This window comes from Hyla sarda, chromosome 5, assembly GCF_029499605.1.
Source record: "Hyla sarda isolate aHylSar1 chromosome 5, aHylSar1.hap1, whole genome shotgun sequence".
Classification (NCBI taxonomy): Eukaryota; Metazoa; Chordata; class Amphibia; order Anura; family Hylidae; genus Hyla; species Hyla sarda.
Genome location: NC_079193.1, coordinates 63,967,947 through 63,990,173, shown reverse-complemented (window position 1 = coordinate 63,990,173; position 22,227 = coordinate 63,967,947). Strand labels below are relative to the sequence as shown.

At 39.7% G+C, this 22,227-nt stretch overlaps 1 protein-coding gene and 1 long non-coding RNA gene across 6 annotated transcripts in view; one reads left to right on the top strand and one right to left on the bottom strand.

Moving 5' to 3' along the window:
• DPP6 (dipeptidyl peptidase like 6) overlaps nt 1-22,227 on the top strand; it is a 1,248,955-nt gene that overhangs the window by 349,993 nt on the left and 876,735 nt on the right. The gene's annotated exons all lie outside the window — the stretch shown is intronic.
• LOC130273200 (uncharacterized) overlaps nt 1-22,227 on the bottom strand; it is a 76,081-nt gene that overhangs the window by 33,421 nt on the left and 20,433 nt on the right. The window contains exon 5 of one of the 5 annotated variants that reach the window (XR_008843909.1): nt 7,288-7,356. The exons of 2 other annotated variants lie outside the window; for them this stretch is intronic. This is a non-coding gene — a long non-coding RNA (uncharacterized LOC130273200). 2 more of the 5 variants (XR_008843907.1, XR_008843908.1) reach the window with 2 other exon arrangements.

The following is a 22,227-nucleotide window of genomic DNA, read 5'->3' as shown; positions in this document are numbered from 1 at the left end:
ACAATAATATAAAAGTATGTAATAATGGGTATCATTTTAATCGTATTGACCCTCATAATAAAGAACACACGTCATTTTTACCATAAATTGTACAGCGTGAAAATGAAACCTTCCAAAATTAGCAAAATTGCGTTTTTCGTTTTAATTTCCCCACAAAATTAGTGTTTTTTGGTTGCGCCATACATTTTATGATATAATGAGTTATGTCATTACAAAGGACAACTGGTCACGCAAAAAACAAGCCCTCATACTAGTCTGTGGATGAAAATATAAAAGAGTTATGATTTTTAGAAGGCGAGGAGGAAATAATGAAAACGTAAAAATTAAATTGTCTGAGTCCTTAAGGCCAAAATGGGCTGAGTCCTTAAGGGGTTAAAGGGGTACTCCTGTGAAAAACTTTTTTTTTTTTTTTTAAATCAACTGGTGACAGAAAGTTAAACAGATTTGTAAATTACTTCTATTAAAAAAATCTTAATCCTTCCTGTGCTTATTAGCTGCTGAATACTACAGCGGAAGTTCTTTTACGTTTGAAACACAGAACTGTCTGCTGACATCACGACCACATTGCTCTCTGCTGAAATCTCTGTCCATTTTAGGAACTGTCCAGGGTAAAAGAAATCCCTATGTCAAACATATGCTGTTCTGGACAGTTCCTAAAATGGACAGAGATGTCAGCAGAGAGCACTGTGCTCGTGATGTAAGCAGACAGTTCTGTGTTTCAAAAAGAAAAGAATTTCCGCTGTAGTATTCAGCAGCTAATAAGTACAGGAAGGATTAAGATTTTTTTTAATAGAAGTAATTTACAAATCTGTTTAACTTTCTGGCACCAGTTGATAAAAAAAAATAAAAATAAAAGTTTTTCACCGGAGTACCCCTTTAATACAATTTAAACCAATCATTGCTATACAACCCACTGACTGTGGACTGGGGGTGTCAGATGTCACTTGGGATCAAGTGGATGACAGAGTTAACCAATTAATGACGACAGACAGGTTGCTGGTCGAGACATGACCGCTAGCTGATACCGGGAGCTCAGGCCTCTCGTTGTGACTCCTGCTGCCACTCGCCCCTAGTCTGCTGCGACCTCTGCCTGATGAATTTAGGACTCTGTCACTCCTCTGTGCATGTCCTGGCACTTCTCTGCCTGACATACTTAGTGCGTATATGAGAGGAGGACTATATGCTCCACTATGCTTAAAACAGTATTTGTCTAGAACACCAGCAGTTGTGTACTTTTGAATGGCCTTTCACAGTATCTAGGCCCTTAAGACTTTAACAGGAACAAAATTGTACACCACATAGATCTACGTACAGGTTACACTTAATAGAGGACAAGATGCTTTTAGTGCTCTGCTCACCCTAACTGGCTGGCTGCTATTATGTTTTCAGTTGTTGTACACACCAATGCTGCAGCACACAGTCACTGTGTACTACACCCAAAATTCTCTCTCAATCTCATTCCCTTTCCTACCAGTGCTTCTAGGCTGGATTTGGGCTTGAGGTGAATCACTGCTGTAAAAAAGCTTTTCTGTGCAACACACACTGCTCTCTGTCCCTCTCTGCAATACAACGCTGATGTTACTGGGAGGTGAATCACTGCTGCAAAAATGCTTTTCTGTGCAACACACATTGCCCTCTGTCCCTCTCTCTCTCTGCAATAAGAGGCTGAAGTGTCTGGCTGCAAGATGGCTGCCGATTATTTAGGGACGTCACATCACAGGGGTGGCTGGATGCATGCTGCATGTGATTAAGGGTTATCCCACCTACCCACCTTCCCAGGATTCCTTGCCCCATGTCCTCACATGTGGATCTGCCATTTTAGATGCCCTGGAGCTTGGACCGCACTAAATGGAGTTTAATGAAGTTATTTGCGCTATCGAATAGTAGCGATATTCACATTTGTTGCGAATCAAATTTTTCCTAAAATTTGTAACAAATTTGGATTCGTCAGATTCGATTCGCTCATCCCTACAATAGATATCCTTCACCTATGATGTATTCATATAGTAACAGATATACCTCTTATATATTTACCTTCAATAACAGTAATGCTTTATAATATTGTTTCATTGTTTAGTACACATTGTCATGAGGCAGAAACGCTGAAAACAAGGCCATGTCAGAATCAGATGGCCATGAAGGATTAAAATGGATGCTTTATGGATACATTATTATTTTTTTACATTTATTATTTTTTTGTGCCTCCACAATCCCAGGCATAAAAGCAGGATAGGTATGGAGTAAAATATATCTAAATCAGAGGTCCCCAACCCAGTCCTCAAAGCCACAAACAGTCCAACATTATCATTTTTCCCTGTTCTATTCCAATGGAGTAATTTAGAGAAAAAAAAAAACTGAATGTTGGTGGGTCTTGAGAACTGGGTTGAGGACCATTGCACTAAAAGACCTGTTTGAAGACTACTCCCTAAGGATACGTTCACAGGAGCATACCCACAGCGTATTTTATGTTGCAGATCTGCCGCTATAGGACCGCTGCATGGTGGCTTTACATGTGCCTCCTCGGAACAGCAATACGCCGCTACGAGCAGACACACTGCAATGTGCGAGTTGCCACGCATGTGCGGTGTACTCACACACATCATGGCCACTCCCCCTGCTCCATGAGCTAGGCCGAGAGCTGTCGCGATGTGCATGTACGCTGCGCATGCCCGCTGCGACTCATACATGCAATGTGTCTGCTCGTAGCGGCGTATTACCGCTCCGAGCAGACACATGTAAAGCCACCATGCAGGGGTCCTTCAGCGGCTGATCTGTAGCATAAAATACGCTGTCGGTACGCTCGTGTGAATGTACCCTTACTTAGGCCAGATTACCTGTGACCAATTTTCAGTCTGCCCATATATTATGCATACTGGCCATTGTGAGAAGACCACATGTCATGCAATGTTTGTAATGAAGGAAACTGTGTCACTGTAGTGGAATGTGACCCTCCACACAGGGACACAGTTTTCTGCTGTACAGTCCGCTCCCTCTCACTTCATCATTGCTACCATTTCACATAGGAATGGGGACACAGTTTATTCGCACATCTCCCACCCGCGTCACACATCCACCATCTGCCCGCTACCTGTTGCAAGACTACAACCCACAGCATGTCGTCACCATAAGGACATGCTGTGGGAGTTATAGTTTTGCAACAGGTAGCGGGCAGATGGTAGATGTGCAGACAGGTGGGAGAAAAGCTGTGGAGCGCTCCTCTGGCTATGCTCCACAGTCTGTCTAAGTGACGGGGAGATGTGCGGAGAAACTGTGTCCCTGTCCCACTGAGAGAGGGTAGCAGGAAATGAGTGAGAGGGAGTGGACTGTAAAGCAGAAACTTGTGTCCCTGTGCAAAGGGTCACATTCCACTACAGGGACACAATTTTCTTCATTACACCCGTTTATTAAACATTTTACATGGCTTAATGATTGCACAGGTAGGGCCACACCAACAATTGCTGGATAATTTGTGCATACCTTCACTTGCATCATTTTTTGGACCCTATCAGTTGACAAAACAACTTATTCATGAATATTGGCCCATGGGCCAAAAATGACCGGTTGCAAAAGGCCCTTTTCCCTGTCTCCTGCCGTTGTTTTGCGCACATCTTCATACATTATATACAAAGTTTAAACTTTTTATATATTGTTCCTTATCTAATTATAAGACACTTTGCTATTTACTTGCTGTTAAAATTCTCAACCTTTATATGTTTTTAATGTGATTAAATAAATGGCCACTAGGTGGCTCTGTTCTGTGTCTTGTACAAGTCAAACAGTTAGTTTGGTCTCCTTCCAGCCTGGCAGGAAACTAAACTCAGGAAGTGCATGTGGGGCATGGCGAGGCACAGCTGTCACAGGCTTCAGTGAAGTCGCGCCTGCTGGGGAACGCCCACTTTCTCCTGCCGGGAGCTCACACAATGTGAGCAAGGGGAAAGGTATGATACACAACTTTTTAAAGCTCGTATAAAACAATTAAGGGCAGGAGGGGTGTTAGGAGTAGTTAGGGAATATAATCTGAGTTAGTTTAGAAAATATGGTTTGGCACTATTTAAAGACTTGAATCGCTTTTTTTTTTATACAGGAAGCCACATATAGATGGCACCTATATATAGACGGCTAAACATTTTTTATTTATTTCCCTTTTGTGTTGTGGTCCTACTCAAGAACTGCTGAGTTTTAAACGGTGTGTCTGTCCGCAAAACGATGACAGATTTTACATTTTATTATAAAGAATTATGATGACAGCTTTAAATGTGAATAGAGAATCAATAAAAATAAAAAATGCATTGATATATTTATGGATCTGCAGTGCCTTATGGCCTACACCACATATTTCATCATGATGCAGATACCTTATATAACCGCACATATGAGAGACTAGTGTTGCCCGCCAATTTTCGCAATTCGAATTTTAATTGCAAATATCGCATATTCGCGAATATTGCGAATAAAGCACTTTATATTCGCAATTACGAATTTTTTTGTTCACAGTACACATCACAGTGATCACTGCATCGCTCTCTGCTCTTCGCATATTCACATATTCGCAAATATTGCGCCCTCCCTTCTTTAATGGTATAGGGAACTAATGGGCTAGTGCAGTGGTCTCCAACCTGCGGACCTCCAGATTTGGCAAAACTATAACTCCAGCATGCACGGACAGCCAACGGCTGTCCGGGCATGCTGGGAGTTGTAGTTTTGCAATATATGGAGGTCCGCAGGTTGGAGACCACTGCACTAGCCCATTAGTTCCCTATACCATTAAAGAAGGGAGGGCGCAATATTCGCGAATTTGCGCATATATTTAGGTATATGCGCATAAATATGCAGAAAAAAAGCGAATATTGCGAATTTCACGAATATATGACGAATATTCGTCCATATATTCACGAAATATCGTGAATTTGAATATGGCTTATGCCGCTTATCACTATGAGAGACCAGATTAGAACCATTCAGGTGAAGTTTAAGAATGTGTTCCTTAATCCCATCACGTAATTGTGCAATAATTAGGATGTAAGTTTAGAGGAAGGTTCCTATTACCTGGTGAGCAACACAATTAGAGATCAATTAGAGATCATTGAGCCACTACTATTATTTCTGATACTCTATGCCTGTGCCAGATATTTTTATGTTTTTATGTCAATGATTCTGTATCTACATGAACAATTTTGGGGATGCGCTAGACACACTTCACCCATATCAGACAAATGAAGAGTTGTAGGCACAGTAATGATCTAGTGTCTGTAGGAGGTCATATTTTATTCATGTTTTTTTGCCAGTGAAGTTCCCAAATGTTCTTCCAAAAATTAATCAATGGTCCCAGAATAACCTGAAATCTGTCTCTTTACAGAAGTCAACGGATAGTTCTGTTCTTCTCTAAGAGTGCGTAGACAAGTTTTGGATGACATTATCCAACAGAAAATGGGGTCACTGAAGGGAACACCTGTTTATAGATTTGTAGCCAAAGGATTGCAGCTTGAAGTGATATGTATTAAAGTGTAAATCTATTTTGCCAGCTGTTATAGTCAAAGAAAGCCGATGTAGATGCCCAACAAATTTTGAGGTCAATTCAGTTTCTCCAAGAGCAATTAGAAATTAAACCTTTTATTGAATGCTTGAACCAACCCAATGTTACACTCCTACATGAAGCCTAAAGGGCTTTAGTGCATATCACATTTTCTGTCCTGTCATTTCAAAATCTTTGAGAGTCTAAGAATTGTGAATTACATGAGCTTCTATGAGCTTCTATGACCATTTCGCTTGGGTATCCAGTAGAACAACCTTGTCAGGGCTAATTTGGGCTTTATTGTTGCCTGAGTAGAAAACTCAAAAGGGCACCCCTTCCCCGCCCATTGAAAATCATAAGCAAATAAGGTTTGGATGTAGAAAATCTGCCATATCTTACAGTACCATAAAAGTGTACTGAAGACCTCTATATAATGGTCATACAGTTATCAAATAATATGACATTCCCAGTCTTCATTGTCTTGCATTCCACATTGGTATCCAGTCATCATTTGCATGTCATGAGATCAATGAAGCCAACAGTACAGAACAAGAGAGTCAAGAGGGCTTTTGTGTAGCATAAGATCCTTGACAGTATGAACTATGACCGCTCCATGGAACAAGCTGCCCCTAGGTATTCTGCAATCAGCTGCATGAGGCGAGATACACATGTCGCCTCGCGACAGATGTGGCCTTTAAACTGGTAACCTGGTCAAAATCCCAAATAAAAATATGTCTTTGCATGTATTTCATTAGCTAATTGAATTCAGTCCAACATTACAATAAGCTCCAGAAAATAAGTTAAATGTCTTCCTTGATCAGTTAGTAGATAAAACTCTTAACATCCCATTCACTTAAATGTAACATCTACTATATTTGGTCCATTTTTGCATCATATTATATCTATAACCAGTGATGTATATAGAAGCAGAGGAGTGCAATAGCAAAGATCAAAATGGACCAACCATTATGGTATCAAGTTTGAAGTTCCCTTTTCATGACCCTTTAGCCAATCCATGCCCCCCTTTTTTTTTTTTTTTTTTTTTACTAATGATGTGGTTCCTCTATACAGTTCTCCACAAATGTTTGCTAGCCAATAGCAAAAAGGATAGGTCATGATTAAGTGCATATAAGTGTGAAATGGCCCGTTGGTCATTGGTATCCGTGACCTGATTGATGAACAATAAACATGTAGCTGCTATGAACGTAAATGCCATCTTAGTGTCTTTTCAGTTTCAAAAAGGTTAAAACAGCCCAAGCTCCAAGAGGGGCTTCTTTTCTCCATTGACCTCGTAACAGCTGCATGGTCTGTAAGATATGTATGCCCGATGATTCTCCTGACTGAATGTAGACCACCATAGATCTTAAAGAGGTTATTCAGTAATAAAAAATGAGCTAATTTCTTTCAAAAACAGTTCCACGTCTATAGATCTTAAAGAGGTTATTTAGGATTAAAAAAAGAAGCTAATTTATTTCAAAATCAGTTCCACGTCTGTCCCCAGGTTGTGTGTGGTATTACAATTTGGATCCATTCACTTCAATGGGACTGTGCTGCAGAATCATACCCAACTTGGAGACAGACTGGGAGTGGTTTTGAAAGAAATTAGCTCTGTTTTTCTATTTCTGGATAACCCCTTTAATAGTTCTTTAAATACAGTACAACATCAAACATTGCAGCTTTATTACTAAGGTAAAGATTTTACCATATATAATGCATTGCCATGTGTTATATATGATACAATGTGATGACAGGAAACTGGAAAGTTTGGTTGATACCTTCATTAAAGGGGCACTCCAGTACTTTAAAATGTATCCTTCTGTTCTTGGAAAACACCTTTAATGTATCTACAAATATAAGGAAATAATTTTTCTTAAAGTCTTTATCAAAAATCTACCATTTTGTAGTTCTGTAAGGTCAATTCAGTACAACACCAAATATTGCAGCTATAAAAGGCATAAAAACTTGGCCCAAGCCAAACAATATTATTTATTTTAAGCAATAGTGTCATGTAAAAAAATATTTATTTTCATGATAAGCAGCCCTTTGTGTTTACATGAGGAGCAGCACTATTTCTGGCCATTATGTAACCTGTTTATTGTATTTTTCTGCAGATTTCTGCTCTGCAGTCTTCAACTCTAATTTACAGTTCTTCTAGAGCTGGTGGGTTGAGCTCCCTCCTCCCCTCTCCATAGACTAGTTTCTTGCAGAAACAGAACAAAGAGGAGCTGATTTTCAGAGTGTAATGCAATCTTACAAGAGAGGTGTAAAAGGAATAAGCTTGATAACTGGAGAAACAAGGTTGGGTTCACATATATCAGGCATACGTGCACCGTTAGGAAACTGATGCTAGAACTGATCCCATTCATTTGAATGGGACAGTTCATAATCATCCAGCATTTTTATGCCGGATGGTTGGACAGGCCAGAGGGCACCGGACAGGGGAACACAGTTTGCTGCGTTCCCCTGTCCACTGTGCAAAAACAATGGACGCCGGATGCAATGCAACTGATGACAACCTGTCATCAGTTGTGGCATCAGTTGCGTCTAGATTTAGGCTGAGTTCACCTATGCCGGATGCCAGAAATATGTAAACCAGGCCTTAGTGTTTTTGTCTAATAAGATATATTACAAATGTTCTTATATTCGCTTGTACTAAAATAATATGATACCATCATTTTCTCTTAAAAGGAATTGGCATATAAAATATCACAATTGTATTCAGTCACTGAATTAGAGTATCATAGATGACATTTTGTTGTTTGAACTCTCAAATGTGTTGACATATTAGTGCCTTCCTGCACGCCGCGCACTGCTTCTTCTGTTCCTGGATTTAGTAAAGGACATGCCAATGGAAGGAGCTGATAACAACTCCTCCAAAGAGATGAAAGTCTGTATTTTTGAATTCTTACATGGTAAAGAACGCAAGCAAAGGAACATACTTCCAAGGATTCTTTTAGTGCCCTCCATTTCTGTATACTTTATTGGCGGATACACGTCACATTCCTCACAAAGTGGAAGTTCAACCAGATCTTAATCCACAAGAAAAGCCCTTTACACTTTCTGTAAATAAATAAATAAATAAATAAATATCCTTCTCAATCCTTCTCAACCGCCCAACCGCAGTAAAGAAATAATCACAGCTATGAAATAGGTGGACACTATGGGAAGCTGCTATTTTTCTTTTTTGTGTATTACTTTTTTGCTATTTTTACTATTTTTTACTTATTGCTATTTTTCTTTATTGTAGTATTACTACAGTGTTTCCCAACCAGTGTGCCTCCAGCTGTTGCAAAACTACAATTCCCAGCATGCCCGGACAGCCAAAGGCTGTCCGGGCATTCTGCGAATTGTAGTTTTGCAAAGCTGGAGGTACACTGGTTTCGAAACGCAAGTCTAAACAATTATACAACTGGTAACCTAACAGTAGACAACCTTGGCTACAAGTCTTGTTTTATGTTGGTTTTTCGTTTCGACTACTGAATGTACTTATTTATTTATTTTTATCATTTATTTATTCATTTAAAGGAGTACTCCGGTGCACACTTTTTTCATGTTATCCCATCCGGGCTGAAAAATAAAAGAAAACACACTTTATCTTACCTGCCAACGAGCCCCCGGAGCTCCGGTACAGGTGTTCGGTCCCCGGGCTGTATTCTTCTTACTTCCGGTTAGCCCGGCACGTCACACGGAGCTTCAGCCTATCACCGGCCGTAGTGATGTCCCGCCTCGGCCAATGATAGGCTGAAGTTCCGTGTGACGTGCCGGGCTAACCGGAAGTAAGAAGAATACAGCCCAGGGACCGAACACCTATACCAGAGTGTACCGGAGCTCTGGGGGCTCGTTGGCAGGTAAGATAAAGTGCGTTTTCTTTTATTTTGCAGCCCAGACGGGATAACATGAAAAAAGTGTGCACCAGAGTACTCTTTTAATTATTTATTATTTATTTAGTGTATATATATATATATATATATATATATATATTTATTAATTTAATTATTTATGTATATTTATTCCTTTATATTTATTTAGTTATTTTTTTATATTTATTAATTTAGATTTATTTATTTAGTTATTTTTTTATTTAGCTAGAAAGGATAGAAAATTAAAAAAAGAAAAATCTTCCAAGCTATCCTGACCTCTAACGTAAACACATCTTTTTCTGTAAAGCCTGCTTCTTGGCCAGCAGCACCGTGATTGTTTTCCTCCTTTATACACAGTGTATAATAAAGCATATGTCATCTTTCCTTTTCTTTTGCTGGACTATGTGAAGAACCTTTCATGTTTTCTGCGAGCATTCTATCATTGATTAGAAGAGAAAAGGATTGTGGTTGGTCTCTGTTCCATGGTGGAAAGATAGGAAACTGCAGGCAGTTCTTTCTTTTTATCCCTTATAATGTGTTGTCCGCTCCGGAACAAACACGTCAGATCAGAACGGTGGCTACCAGTCAACTCTCTGGGTGGCGGGGGGAGGCTTCTTATAGTCTATGGAGTATCGGTCAATGACAAAAAAAAACTCCCATGGAGATGTAACAGAGAAATATCAGAACCGTGATCTGGCGTCCTAAGCTCTAAAAATGAGGTGGAAAAAATTCCTAAAGATACAGAGATTTAATTTGTAAGACCACAGTTCATTATTACATTGTTCATCATTAGCTGCCAATGTTAAAGGAAACCTCTCATCATAGTTTACCATATATAATGTGTGGCACTGCTTTATATGTGGCAACCTCTTCATCCTCACCATTCCCGTGAGATGTTCCTGCCCACATGGATGGTGAGACCATGAAGCGAGAAAGTGTCCCCTGACAGCCCTGTAAGTAGTTCCCCGGGCAGGGAGCTACACTTACCTAGTCCTGTCTGCTACGTTGTAATTACGGCCTCTCAGTATGATTGATAGCCCTCTGCAGACGGAGCAGAGCAATGACGCGGCCCATGCCATGCTGTCAATCACGTTCAGGGGGCATGATTACAGCAAGAGTAGACAAGACTAGTAAATTATAGCTCCCCACCCAGGGGACTACTTACGGGCAGGTCTGGACACATTCAAACTTCATATCCTCGCCATCCCTCTGGGCGGAAACATCTCCTGGGGATGTTGCGAAAGAAGATTTTACCTTAGATAAGGCATTGCCACATGTTATATATGATAAAATCTGATGGCAGGTTCCCTTTAACTAAACAAATACAGGAGACTGGAAAGTTTGGGTGATACCCTTGTTAAAGTGGTACTCCAGTTATTTAAAATTCATTAATTATCTGACTAGGGGGGTTCTGTCCAATATGATCCATTGAGATCTCAAGAACAGGGCTCTGTCTTCCCTTGTGCATGGGGCAGCATCTCAACCAATTTATATACCACCTAGGTGGTCAAAATTACCCTATTTTTACCAACCACTGATATGTTATACACCTAATATTAAAACTTGTGCTTTATTAGGGACTAAATTCAAAAAGAAACTTATAGAAAACTGCTTATACTACAAAACACACATTTCAAAACACAGGGTGCCAGTGCTCTCAAATCTTAAGTCTGATAGAAATATCTCCCACCAGCCGGTTGGTTAAAGGGGTTATCCAGGAAAAAACTTTATATACATATATATATATATATATATATATATATATATATATATATATATCTCAAGTGGCTTCAGAAAGTAAAACAGATTTGTAAATTACTGTAGTTCTATTAAAAAATCTTAATCCTTTCAGCACTTATGAGCTGCTGAAGTTGAGTTGTTCTTTTCTGTCTAAGTGCTCTCTGATGACACGCAAACTGTCCAGAGTAGAAGCAAATCCCCATGGCAAACCTATTCTACTCTGTGCAGTTCCTGAGACAAGCAGAGATGTCAGCAGAGAGCACTGTTGCCAGACAGAAAAGAACAACTCAACTTCAGCAGCTGATAATTATTGGAAGGATTAATATTTTTTAATATAAGTAATTTACAAATCTATTTAACTATCTGGAGCCAGTTGATATTACTTTTTTCTTTTTTCCCCGGCATACCCTTTTATTGTAGAGTCTGTAGCTACATAGTATGCATATGAGGCTTGTAGTCTACATAGTTGGACTTGGAGCACTGTGCATCTGCAGTTAAAACCACAAGCACAGCCCACCCTGACACAGTTTCACCACTGCTGTGGCTTTATCAAGAGGCCGGACTACAACCCAAACATTGTTTTAATGGATTATATTAGAATTTCCTTAATTTTCAGTGCAGACTGGACTATTCCTGCCATATAATTGCTGTAAAGGATGACAGTAACCACAGCAGAACTCTGAGCCCTAGGGTTAGCACTGTTTGGGTTGTCACCCAGATGTTTCAGAATAAATACTTTTTTTTAGCAGCTTGAAAGAAGAGGACAATTTGATGACTAATGCTGTTTGACCTTTTTGAGTGGATTTTTGGGATAACTACTAATACTTTACATTTCATTTGAAACATTTTAATTGTAGGAAACAAAAACAGTTTCTGCTTATTTCATTGAATGTGAACCATGAATTGAAAATAGAGCGTTTTGCAGTCTGTAGAACACAATGGAATAATCTTTTTTTGTTGTATCATAGTTCCCATTTATTAACTCCAGGAATATGCACTTCAGATATACTGAAGAGCCGCTTGTTCATTGCGGAATTTCAGAATGCAGAAATGATGCATTAAAAATACCAAGATGTAGTCCATAAAACGTCTTACTTATAATGCTTTTCTTCTTCCTGTGGCCCACCTGCAATAAACTCGATAACCCTTTCCATAACTTTCCGAATAACCATAAGTAACAAATGGCACCCAAATTTTTACTTTTTGAGCAAAACAATCTCCCGAATTTACTAAAACTGCCTTGAGGTTCGCTCACTAAGGTGGATCCACATTGTATTTTACGCTGTGGATCTGCCGACAATGGACCCCTACAGTGTGCCTCAGATGTGCCTGCTCGTAGCAGCAATACGCCGCTATGAGCAGACACACTGTGATGTGCGAGTTGCCACGTGCCTGCACAGCATGCTCACACACATCACGTCTACTCCGGCCTAGCTCAGGAAATAGGAGGAATCCCCGATGTGTGCAGGTACACCGTGCATGCGAGCGGCGACTTGCACATCGCAGCAGTGTGTCTGCTCGTAGCAGCGGATTGCCACCCCAAGCAGGCACATCTGGAGGCACACTTTAGGGGTCCATCATCAGCATATCCGCAGCGTAAAATATGCTGTGGATCCGCCCGTGTGAACGAGCCCTTAGAAGTTAAATGCTCCATTGTCTTATTGATAAATCTGAAACATCTGAAGCCCGTCTAGCTTATTTCTAACCAAAATCATATAGCAAATTTTCGGCACATTTTTGGCACAGTTAAACCACACACCCTTTTACTGAAGCCATGCCTCTTTAACCAAAGAATCTAAAAAGTGTATGAGACTCCTAATAAATGTGTCACATAGCACAGTTTCTTTTAAGAAAACTAGAATTCTGCCATATTCGCAGTAGTAAATCTAGGCCAATGTCTGTTTAATGACTGACCTTCCTCTCATTGTAAAACATACCTCAAATAAATGGAGGGAAATGATTCTCATTAATAGTAGTAGATGTCCCGGTTTCTATAAGACCCATGGATCAATAGAAGAAAGAGGACGGCCAGCTATGGGAGCATCAGATGAAGATCTCATGGAGGTGGAATTGTACAGGGATTAAACACCACATATTTGGATTTTTTTATATAAGTGGCGTGATCTTCTTTCTTCAATTAATTGCAGTAGCCAGGAATCTGCAAATAGATTCAGCGGGTCCCTGTTCCCTTTATAGGTTGACATTTTATGGAATACAGTGATCCCTCAACTTACAATGGCCTCAACATACAATAGTTTCAACATACAATGGTCTTTTCTGGACCATTGTAACTTGAAACCAGACTCAACATACAATGCTAATGGAATCTGCGAAACGTGTCAATGGCTGGAAGAACCAACCAATCGGATGGATATTTCACTGGTGAAACCCGTGTATTCCTAAAGTGCATGCAGTGACCGGTGTCTGGTAGCGCCCCCTATAGTAAAGGGAGGTATTATATGTTCTGTACTCTTTACCTGTGCCAGGGTTAGCTGTTCCTTTGGACATCAAGTGAGGACGGCTCAATTTTCCTTTTTCTAGTATAGCGTGTTCTTTACCTGAAGAAGCTTCTGTCCTCTACACAGACCAGTGTTTCCCAAAGAGGGTGCCTCCAGCTGTGGCAAAAGTACAACTCCCAGCATGCCCGGACAGCCGAAGGCTGTCCGGGCATGCTGGGAGTTGTAGTTTTGCCACAGCTGGAGGCACCCTGGTTGGGAAACACTTAAATAGACAGTGATTTACAGCTCCCAGCAGATCTTTCTTACTTTTATATGTAAGGATTTGCTTTATCTATATTAGTTATCTACATATTTTTCTTTAATCCTCACTTTTTCCAATTTTTGGATGACATTTTGGTGGCTTCAAAACTAATTACCAGGTTTCCATAGAGTTCTGGTCTCAACATATGATGGTTTCAACATACAATGGTCGTCCCAGAACTAATGAATATTGTAACTTGAGGGACCACTGTATATGGGAATAGCCCTTTAATTTGTGCTGTGACCTCTTCAGTGTGAGAAATAAAATAATCTAAATAATAATAGAAAAAAATAGTCACATGATAGTGATGTTGCATAATTTCTACTGGTGTTTTAAATACATAAATTAGAATTATTTTGTATAAAAATGTCCATTAAGTACTAAATTATAAATCTTCAAATGATAAAACGTCTTTAGTAGATATTTGTATTTCTTGTAAAATATCATTTCTGAAATATCTTGTTCTGTTCCTCTGTTTCCTTCCTGGAATTGAATGAATAAATCCAGATGTAGTACTCGTCTGCCCAATAACAAGGTGCAAGAGGTAAGCGGTGATGCACCCATTGTCTGCATCGGGCTCACTGCACCTGGCTTGGTAAAATTATAACGATGCATACAGAATTATATTAACCACAAAGAAAAGAACCAGAACCATTGCTACTGCAAAAAGGAACATACAGAATTATATTAACCTCAAAGAAAAGAACCAGAACCATTGCTACTGCAAAAATGAACATATAGAATGATATGCATTGTTGCATGCTAACAGGGGTGAGTGGCGATGCACACAGGACATATTGTAGTGTAGCATGCCAAGCAAACAGAATAGGGCGCCAACGACAACGTTGGCAGCCCCTACATCAGTAAATTGAGGAATAGGTGTTCCCACAGCCTAAACAGTCTATGATATCTGTGTAGGTAAATGTGCAATAGACAAGGTGGATGGTGTCATCAATTGCTAGTTTTCAAAAACATCAAGTTATTTGTATTTCTAGAAAATCTAACAAAGGAAAGACAAATTGCAGAGTTTAAAAGGGGTAAAACCCTTTTTTTTAATCAACTGGTGGCAGAAAGCTAAACAGATTTGTAAATGACTTCTATTAAAAAATATTTGTCCTTCCAATAGTTATTAGCAGCTGTACGCTACAGAGGTAATTCTTTTCTTTTTTAATTTCTTTTTTGGTCTTGTCCCCAGTGCTCTCTGCCGACACCTGGTGCCCGTATCAGGAACTGTCCAGAGCAGGAGAAAATCCCCTTAGCAAACCTATGCTGCTCTGGACAGTTTCTGACATGGACAGAGGTGTCAGCAGAGAGAACTGTGGACAAGACGAAAAAAGAAATGTAAAAAGAAAAGAATTTCCTCTGTAGTATACAGCTGCTAATATGTACTGGAAGGATTAAGATTTTTAAATAGAAGTCATTTACAAATCTGTTTAACTTTCTGGCACCAGTTCATTTAAAAGAAAACGTTTTCCACCGGAGTACCCCTTTAAATAGTACCTGTCATCAAACTATATTTTCTAAGCTAATTCAGATTCAATTCCCTAACTATTCCTAACGCCCCTTCTGCCCTTAAAAAAATTTCTGAGCTATAAAAAGCTCTGTATCATACCTTTTCTCTTGCTCACATTGTGTGAGGTCCCGACAGAAGAAAGTGGGCGTTCCCCAGCAGACCTGATATCACTGAAGCCTGTGAGAGCTGTGCCTCGCCATTCCTGAGTTTGGTCTTCTTCCAAGCCAGGAAAAGACCAAACTAACTGTTTGACTTATGGCAGGGAACAGAACAGAGCCACCTAGTGGCTGGGAGTTTTAAAAGAAAGTAAATAGCAAAGTGTCTTATAATTACATAAGGAACAATATATTAAAAGTTAAGTTTGGTGACAGGTACTCTATATAAAAAAATAAAATAAAAAAAAAGCCAATAGGTCCTTATTACAGCTGTAAGTAGCCTTGCAATGTTGGGTCTAATGATCTGAACATCATCAGTCCCTAAGATCAGCTCAGGTAGAGAACAGTAATACAGATGCTTGAATGCAGCCATGTTATGCTCATATAAAATTGGCTTTGAAGCATCAATTAACCATAATGTTAATATAATGTTAAGGAAGTAGCAGGTAGGGATGGACTGAAGCATCTCTATGATGTCCTTGTGGCAACACAGTGTCTATGTGTGTGGGGGATGGGGGGGTTGGGGTGTCATATTCAAAACTAAATTTGCTGTTTTGTGTGTATACTTTGCACCTGTTTGCCATGGCACACATTTAAAAAAAAAATTTGGAGTGTTTGTGCCCTACTCACCATTTTTATAAAAGGGAAAGTGAAAATCTAAAGGGCAGTGCATAAATTGTGCTACATTTTTTCAAAAGTAAGCATAAAAAAAACCTTGCTATAAAAAAACGATACCCCCTAAGAGTAGACGGATATAAGATGTGCTAGATTATCAAACAGCCTGATTGAAAATCTGGTGCAATTTTAGACTGCCTAAAACTAGACAGTTTTAATGTCCCCTGAGTGTACTTTAAAATTGTTTGAAAATAGTGCCCTATTGAGATTACTATGGAAATTTGATCAGTGCTTGCCCAAATTGCAACACTATAATGTTAAAGTAATAATTAGAGATGAGCGAACTTACAGTACATTCAATTCGTCACAAACTTATCGGCTCGGCAGTTGATGAGTTCAGCTTTCAGGTGCTTCGGTGGGCTGGAAAAGGTGGATACAGTCCTAGAAGACTCTTTCCTAGGACTGTATCCACCTTTTCCAGCCCACGGGAGCATCTGAAAGCTGAACTCATTTATGCAGGATAAGTCATCAACTGCCGAGCCGAGAAGTGTGTGACGAATCAAATTTACTGTAAGTTCGCTCATCTCTAGTAATAATGTTCTAATCACTATGACAAATAAATTATAATATGCTGAGTGTTCTTTTTTAGAAGTTAGAACACTATTAAAATAATATTATAATGTTGTTATTTGATGGTGGGTGTGGAGAGTCAGTGGATTTTCAAAGAGTTTTATTTGCAGGTTCCGGACTCGGGAATACTTTCCTGCAGCTGGTTTTGAGGCACAGTTTAATAGGGGGCTTTTAGTTATACATCAATAATACTCTGAAGGCTATACATTGGCTATACATTGGCTATACATCACCTTGGATATTGAAGTTCTGATATGTATCAAAAGAGAGAGAAAAAAGTTCCAAACACGGTGTATTGTTGTAAGTTCAGCCATTACATGAATACTAATAATAATAATAATAATAATAATAATAATAATATGAAGAATGGGAATTGGACACAAACAGATTTTTGAACTATGACAAGCATAGACATTCTAGAATGATGTAGTATATATATATATATATATATATATATATATATATATATATATATATATATATACAGTGGTCCCTCAACATATGATATTAATTGGTTCTAGGAGAACCATCATATGTTGAAACCATCATATGTCGAGTACATATGTCTATGTAAAAATGGTAATTGGTTCTGGGGCCTTGGAACCATTGTATGTTGAATACATATCTCTATGGGAAACTGCTAATTGGTTCTGGGATGACCATTGTATGTGGAGTGTATGGGGAGTGTTTAACAAACCAGGGTGCCTCCAGCTGTTGCACAACTACAACTCCCAGCATGCATGTACAGCCATTGACTGTCTGCGCATGCTGAGAGTTATAGTTTTGCAACAGCTGGAGGCACACTGATAGGGAAACATTGATGTATGGGGTGTATAGTGTGTATATGTATTGTATGTGATGTGTGACATCGCATACAGTACTGTACAGTTCTTTAAATACCTTCAGGGGGGACAGAATGTCCTCCATTACCATCCTGCCGACTACAGCTCTATAGGAAAGGAAGGGGAGGGCAGCCAGCAGTTCATTGGATGCCTGCAGCAAGATGCTGCAGGCTATTGGCTATGGCTGCACTGGGGGGGCGGGGCTTACATGGAGCTCACAGTGGAAGCCTGTATGAATTAGCAGGACAGCATGTGAGTAACAGGAGGCAGAACGGGGCACACGGTGCACATTAAACAACTATCTGTCAGTTGCTGAAGTTGTCAGCGCTGTCAGATAGCTGTTTGTATGATGGCCCCGACACACAGCAGCATCATATGTCGAGGCTGCCTTCAACATACGATGGGCTCTGAGAGGCCATCATATGTTGAAATGATCATATGTCGAGGCCATCATAAGTCGAGGGGTCACTGTATATATATATATATATACAGTGTAGAATATATAGATAAACAGTGTGTCATCAAAGGAGCTATACAGAGCAGGGTTGGTACCTACATTTTTCTTTTCCTTGGACAATTTAATAATAAAAAAATAAAAAAATAAAAACATGAAAATCCCAATTTTTTTTTTTTTTTTTTGTGGACAGACTGGAAACCATACTGGAAAATAAAATCTCCAATATGGAGCTCAATACATTGATATAAAATCCTTACCAGCATGTAAGGAATGAGCTGTAAAGAATGATGATAGTTACAATCACAATGAACTTCTAAAGTACCTAAAAAAATCATCAATACCTGTATTTTTTTTATTTCATGGAAGCTTAAAAAAAGCCCACTATTTTCACGGACTGTTGAGAAATTTCTGGGTAGTTGGCAACCCTGATACAGAGGTATGGGATGAACCGTAACGACAGAGCTCAACTTTTAATGTACCGTATTTTTCGCCCTATAGGACGCACCGGCGTATAAGACGCACCCAATTTATAGGTGCAAAATCTAAAAAAATAAAGATTTTGAACCCAATAGTGGTCTTCAACCTGCGGACCTCCAGATGTTGCAAAACTACAATTCCCAGCATGCCCGGACAGCCGTTGGCTGTCCGGGCATGCTGGGAGTTGTAGTTTTCCAACATCTGGAGGTCCGCAGATTGAAGACCACTGCATAGGAGGTAATACTCACGTGTCCCCGCCGCTCCGGACCCGTCACCGCTGCCCTGGATGTCGCTCCATCGCTGTCGCCGTGTCCCCGTCGCTCCGGAACATCTCTGCTGCCGGCCGGGTATCCTCGCTCTCTGTCGCCGCCATCACGTCATTACGCACGCCGACGCACGTACGCGACGACGTGATGAGGAGGAAGGAGAGCGCCGGCCATACAGGGGATCCCTGAACAGAGAAGACACCGAGGAGGCAGGTAAGGTCCCTCCCGGTGTCCTGTAAGCACTAACCCGGCTATTCAGTCGGGCTGTTCGGGACCGCCACGGTGAAATCGCGGGTTAGTGTCACTTTCCCTTCAGATGCAGCGGTCAGCTTTGATCGCCGCGCCTGAAGGGTTAATACAGGGCATCACCACGATCGGTGATGTCCTGTATTAGCCGCGGGTCCCAGCCGTTGATGGCCGCAGGGACCGCCGCGATAGGGGTGTATTCGCCGTATAAGACGCACCGACTTTTTCCCCCCCAGGGAAAGAAAAAGTGGGGAAGAAAAAGTGCGTCTTATATGGCGAAAAATACAGTAATATTTTATTATTTTACAGTATGTCATTTTTTTATTTATTTTTTAAATTTGAATTGAAAACCCCTTTACAGAGATCATTATATGCCAGTTCATTTTCCAATTTGGCGCATTAATAAGTGATAAAACTCAAATTCTTTTTCAACAGGTAGTAAAAACACTCTGGAGACTGTCCTCAAACTTTATACAGTATATATTAAGTGAAGATCAATTTCACTTCTCTTCTTTGATAGAGAATTGATTTTAACTTTATTTCAGGTTGAGCAGCTCCCTATTATTCAAATGGCCGGGCCTCTGATATTTCACTTCCGCAGATTAAAAAGAGAACTCATTGTCACCGTCACATCATAAAGCCAGACTAATAAGTCCTTCATCCACACTATCAGTCAGACTTCTCTACCTCAAGCCTTTAACTTTGTAATATTTTATATAAGAAAAAAGATATGTCTTTGTAATGATGTCAGGATTAAGTAATTAGATATGAGGGGGCACAGTTAGATATCGTGCACTCTAGGTTCAGAAGAAATTAAATGGGCACTGTCAGATCCAAAAACTGTTTATATGTTGTTACTGATGAAAATTAAAGACCTTTTGTAATATAGTTTACACCCCTGAAGATCCCACCACTAGGGGTCCTCATACCTACTGGGACACTAACCAGTTTTGCAGCAGCATCAGACTTGTCCATGAGTCATGGACAAGAGATCACTAGGCTGCATGAGCAGACACACCAATCACCTCCCACCACCACAAGGGATGGACACGCCCCCTTCCCCTGAGAGGATCTCTAACACTGTGAGCTAATGAAAAGAGGGATTTTTCCAATAAATATAGGTGATAGAGGCATAAAAATTACATGTACATGGTCAGAATTAAGTACTGAGTAACATATTCTTGTTTTTTTAGCGGGATCTGACAGTTATGCTTTAAAGATAATAAGAAACACATAAATCTGTGTTTAAATCTGTGTTTTAAATTCATTTTTTCTGTCCTGGAACTAGAAAAATGGCATTCAAGTTGTGATAGATATGTTCCATGAATTGAATTACAATGGGATCCATAGTGCTCCCTTTGGGTATCTGGTGTGTTGATGGGAAAAATACTATTGCATGCTACACAATCCTTCCGGTCAATACTATGTACCTATGATTGAGCCTCCAAAGCAGATGTGAACAGAGTGAAGGTTAAACACCCACTATAAGAGCCATGACTATGTCCATCAGTCTCATAGACAGTGAATAGAGCAGAAATGTGCACACATGATGACTGCTTCATTCAGAAGGAGGACTTGGGACCCCTGATCTCATAATGACTGGGGGTCCCAGTGCATGTGTCCTTTCTGGATGATTAGCCAAAAAAAATAAATAAATAAATAAATAAATAAAATAAAAAAAAAAAAAAAATAAAAAAAAAAAAAAATATATATATATATATATATATATATATATATATATATATATATATATACGGTATATATGTATATTTGTGGTATGTGCAGCCACTCAGTGGTTATGATGTGGCTTTTGATTTGTTTAGAGATTCAATGGCATGTTGCAATAATATGAACACAAGGACCAGTCCTCAAGTGTACTTGGACAGGGGATAAATGACAATGAAAGGTAGCAATGATCAAAAAGGCAGGAAAGACGGTTATTGGAGTTCTTTAGAGTCTATGATGTGACCAGCGGTAAAATATTTGGAGCATTTGTTATGGTGTAAATTATATCAATTACAAAGAGAATACAACAGGGTCCTTGAAGCAGCTCAAGAGTAAAATGACAATGATAAAAAAATAAAAAATATTCATGATGTTAGAAATTAAAAATGAATAAAATGCCCATCCAAATCTACCAAGACTACGTACGGTAAAGTGTGCTTTGAGTGTTGCAAAAGCAAATCTGCACAAGTTGGTATTTTGTGCTTTGTATCGGTTGTATAGTTCATTAATATTGTACCATGTTACCAAATGTATATAGATATAAATAATGTATCAAGCATACAGTTCCCTCTATTGTATCAAGGGAATATTGTTAATTGGAGCGGTGCACCTTGCAAGAATGAATATCGTCTTTGTGCCATTGGATCTCATGTGAAGGAAAAGAAAAACTGGTTTGTGTTATGCGCCTAAGAAAACTCTATGTTGTGCCTTTATTCTTGTGGAATACAGTGTGATGACTCCTGTGGAGAGAGTTGTATCTCCTATGGAGGAGAGTAGAACCGTACCCCCTATGGGGAGAGATGCCTGTACTATGCACAGATTATATCACTCCTGTGGAAAAAGAGTTTTGTGCTTGGTACCGTTCACCATGCGATGCGGGGGGGGGGGGGCGCCAACTGGTTTGGAGCATGTTGATCCTAAGTGCAGTCCTGTGCAAAGTCCTGTGTGAAGCTTATCTCCCCTCTCCATCTATTGTGCATGACCACTGTCCTGGCAGGAAGACAGCACAAGTTAGCCTGGGGGAGGTAGAACAGTGATAGTTGAAGTCCGCTGATGTTGTCCGTGTGGTAGGAACTGTGTGGGAGAGTGATAGATGGTATAGAAGGCAAATAGAGATTGTAGGAAACGAATCATAGGAAATGGAGTCAGTTTGATCTCTTGATGGGTGGCAAAAACTGGTTAGACTTATTTCAGGGGTCCCATCACCCTTTTCCTCAGTAGCAAAGAAAAGATAATGGTAAGTATGAAGAATGGATATTATCCTCCTTATTTTAAAAGGTCATATAGTTACATGATGGAAGTCCTATATTGAACACAATATATGTGCTGGATGTAAGGACAAGAGGGATCGGTCATAAGGTGAATGGCAGCTAGTGGGGTACATGATATTATTATTAATAAAATTTAATAGACATAATAGACCATAATA